General features: G+C 40.9%; 1 pseudogene; it reads left to right on the plus strand.

Moving 5' to 3' along the window:
• The first annotated feature begins 809 nt into the window (after positions 1–809).
• On the plus strand, positions 810–3,604 carry LOC103217005 (uncharacterized; annotated as a pseudogene).
• The last annotated feature ends 596 nt before the right edge of the window (positions 3,605–4,200 follow it).

Consider the following 4,200-nt stretch of genomic DNA (forward strand, 5'->3'; position numbering starts at 1 on the left):
TAAACAGCTTATGAATTGAGTATACATTCCCAGTGCTGTCAGTCTCACTCATCCTTCTATCCACATGTGTGGAATGTTCTAGGACTCCGTGGCTTTTGAGGATATGGCTGTGAACTTTACCCAGCAGGAATGGGCTTTGCTAGATTCTTCTCAGAAGAATCTCTACAGAGAAGTGATGCAGGAAACCTACAGGAACCTGGCTTCTGTAGGTAAGAATGACAACACATTTCACTTAATTGCAGAAGTATTTCCCTATCATCAGTGCTATTTGTGATTTGGAATGGGGCAAGGGAATGATTTGGTGAATAAATCAGGCATGGGCACTGCGTACAATGAACATGAAATCTAGTAATGTTTCTATAGTTTGAAATAATTCATGATAATTTTGTGCATCTGCATTTTAGGAAAAAACCAAAAGACCAGAATATTGAAGATCACTTCAAAAAACTTGGGAAAGATACAAGATAATTTGCACCGAGAAGAGGAAATAAAGTCCTCTGAAGGAATCTTAGCGTGTCATGAATTTAGAAACAAGCAATCAAAGCAAATAAGAGTCACTTGAAATTCATTTTCTTTTAGAAAAATTTCACCCAAAATGTAATGTACATCAGTGTAGCAGTCAGTGTTTGGAAAACAGTTTACTTGATAGTAGTACTACCCAATTGTGTATATGAATGTTACTATTTTGGTCATAGCCATGCAGGTGGTAGCTGTGTTTTCAGTAGTAGCCCATTTACTTTCAAATAATTCGGTCATGGCACAAAAACAAAAACAAAACAAAAATGCATTTTCCCTAGTATTGGTAGCAGTGTAAGTCGAAGACCTATAAATGAGTAGAAAGTTATTAAACCAACCAATAGTAATGTGCTTGTCGTTTTTTTTTACAGAAATCATATGGTACAGAGACTGTGTGAAAGCAAAGAAGGTAGGCAGTATGGACAAGTTTTCAGCCACATTCCAAATCTTGATCTGAATGAGAACATTTCTACTGGATTAAAACAATGTGAATGCAGTATTTGTGGAAAAGTCTTTGTACATCATTCCCTCCTTAATAGGCACATCCTAGCTCACTCAGGATACAAACCATATGGAGAGAAGCAATATAAATGTGAACAGTGAGGGAAACTCTTTGTTTCTGTTCCAGGTGTTAGAAGACACATGATAATGCACAGTGGAAATCCAGCTTATAAATGTACAATATGTGGGAAAGCTTTTCATTTTCTCAATTCAGTTGAAAGACATCAGAGAACTCACACAGGAGAAAAACCCTATAAATGTAAACAATGTGGTAAAGCATTTACTGTTTCCGGTTCTTGTCTAATACATGGACGAACTCACACTGGAGAGAAACCCTACGAATGTAAGGAATGTGGGAAAACACTCAGATTTTCTTGTTTTAAGATGCATGAAAGGACTCACACTGGAGAGATATGTACCAAATGTGATAAAGCCTTCAGCTGTTTCACTTCCCTTCATGACCATGGAAGCATTCATACTGGAGACAGACCCTATGAATATAAACAATATGGCAAAGCCTTTAGTCGTTTGAGTTCCCTTTGTAACCATAGAAGTACTCATACTGGAGAGAAACCCTATGAATGTAAACAATGTGACCAAGCCTTCTGTCGCCTCAGTTCCCTTCACCTCCACGAAAGAATTCATACTGGAGAAAAACCCTATGAATGTAAGAGATGCGGTAAAGCCTACACTCGTTCCAGTTACCTTATGCGCCACTAAAGAAGTCATGATATAGAGGTTGGGTGTAGTGACTCAGCCTATAATCCCAGCACTTTGGGAGGCCAAGCTGTGTGTATTGCTTGAGCCCAGGAGTTCATAACCAGCCTGGATTAAAACAATGTGAAACAACCTGGGCATCGTGGTGAAACCCTGTCTCTACAAAAAATAAAATAATGCAGGGCCCGGTGGCTCACGCCAGCTACTCGGGAGGCTGAGGCAGGAGAATGGCGTGAACCCGGGAGGCGGAGCTTGCAGTGAGCCGAGATCGCACCACTGCGCTCCAGCTTGGGCGACAGAGGCAGACTCCGTCTCAAAACAAAAACAAAGAAAATAATTAGCTGGACGTGGTGCGCATTTCAGTTGTCTTAGTTCTTTTTCAAGGACATAAAAGGCCACGGGAGGTTGGGGGGAAGCCCTGTGCATGCGGATCACGAGGTTAGGAGATCGAGACCATCCTGGCCAACATGGTGAAACCTCGTCTCTACTAAAAATACAAAAATAGCTGGGTGTGGTAGCATATGCTTGTAATCCCAGCTACTCAGGAGGCTGAGGCAGGAGAATCACTTGAACCCAGGAGGCGGAGGTTGCAGGGAGCCGAGATTGTGCCACTGCACTCCAGCCTGGCGACAGAGTGAGACTCCATCTCAAAAATAATAAATAAATAAGGCCCCTTGAATGTAAGGAATGTGGTAAAACATTTAGTCTTTCCCATTCCCTCATAAACATGAAAGAGCTCACACTGCTGAGAAACCTTAAGAAGGTAGGAATGTGGCCAAGCCTTCAGATGTTCCTGAAGATTTGGGAGGGCTCAGAGTGGAGAAAAGGCTTTTGAATTTAAATTTATGGTAAGGCCTTCGGTTGTATTAGTTCCATTTGAAGACATCAGCTCGTTCCTGAGAAAAACCCTATGAATGTCCAGAATGTTTGAGTGTTTCATTTCTCTCATACCCACTCAAGGACATATGAAAATGCACGCTGTAGCTGGCTGGACCTTGTAAATAGAAGAACGTACACAGGATTAAAACTCTAACAGTTTAGAAACTGCAAGAATATTTTCAGTTTTAACATTTACTTGAAAAGCCATGTGAAAACTCCCACTGGAAAGAAGTTCTATAAGTGAAGCTTTTCTAATTTGGAAAGCCTGATGCAAATTAATTATCGTGCAGTGCTTGAAAAAAATCTATGAAATGTTACACAAGTTACAAGTATATTGTTTTTATCAGTGGCCCATTCTTAAAGAGTCTTGAGTATACATTTCACCTTGTTTTGCAGGGAAACCTTGAGGTGAGAGTTCTGTAAATGTTCTTTAAGGAGTAGTACTTGAATTTCATAGATAATGATATTTTCTTGTCTGTTGGTAGAATTTTTGTCTATTCATTTGATAATGTGCTGGATTCATGGTTGAATTTGGATGTTTTTCTAATATGTAGGTAAGTTTAATTTTTTTATTTCATTATTATTTCTTTTTGAGATGGAGTCTCACTCTGTTGCCCAGGCTGGAGTGCAGTGGTGCGATCTCGGCTCACTGCAACCTCCGCCCCCTGGGTTTAAGCGATTCTCCTGCCTCAGCCTTCAGAGTAGCTGGGACTACAGATGAACGCCACTACATCCAGCTAATTGTTTGTATTTTTAGTAGAGACAGGGTTTCACCATGTTGGCTAGGCTGGTCTTGAACTCCTGACCTCATGATTTGCTCTCCTCGGCCTCCCAAAGTGCTGGGATTACAGGCATGAGCCACTGCTCCCAGTCAGGTAAGTTTCATTTGTATGTATTGTCCTGTGATTAATGGACCAGTGAATAATGATTGTGAATTCTTGGGATTGTCTTACTAGCCTCATGTGGCAAATTTTGATTATCCCTTGTCCATTATACACACCCCACTTATTTTTATTAAATGAAAAACTACTCTTGATGTAAAGATATTTATTTTTTGCTAATAATGAGTTGGTGTTAATTTCTAAGTACATACAGTTTACCCAGGAGATGGAGCTTGCAGTGCGCCAAGATCACACCACTGCACTCTAGCAAGGGTGACGGAGGGAGATTCTGTGTCAAAAAAAAAAGGAATATCCTCACTTTTTAAATGTTATACCACTCTCTGCATTCAAGTTAATCCCTGTTTGGGCCTGTGGGAGCTTACACCATCCTCCTGTATGTAATTAATAACTGATGTGTAGCTTATCTGTTTAGTAATAGATGTTATGTGTTTAACGGTGCCAGTAAATGTAGGGTGCTAATTCCTTCCTCACCAGTGGGGTGCATGAGACGCTATTGAAACAATTGGCAACACGAATGGAATGGATCAACCCTCATGCAGGACACCAGCTCAACTTGACCTACCTGCTGTGGGCTGACTGTTCCGTAACACATCAGCAGTCACCTGGGTCAGAACCGTGAGCTGACAATGGGCGTTCCCTTTGGTCTGCACAGTGTTTTGTGGTCTTCAGGTGTTGTCATCTTCTC

This window comes from Chlorocebus sabaeus, chromosome 10 (genome assembly GCF_047675955.1).
Source record: "Chlorocebus sabaeus isolate Y175 chromosome 10, mChlSab1.0.hap1, whole genome shotgun sequence".
In the NCBI taxonomy this organism is placed as follows: Eukaryota; Metazoa; Chordata; class Mammalia; order Primates; family Cercopithecidae; genus Chlorocebus; species Chlorocebus sabaeus.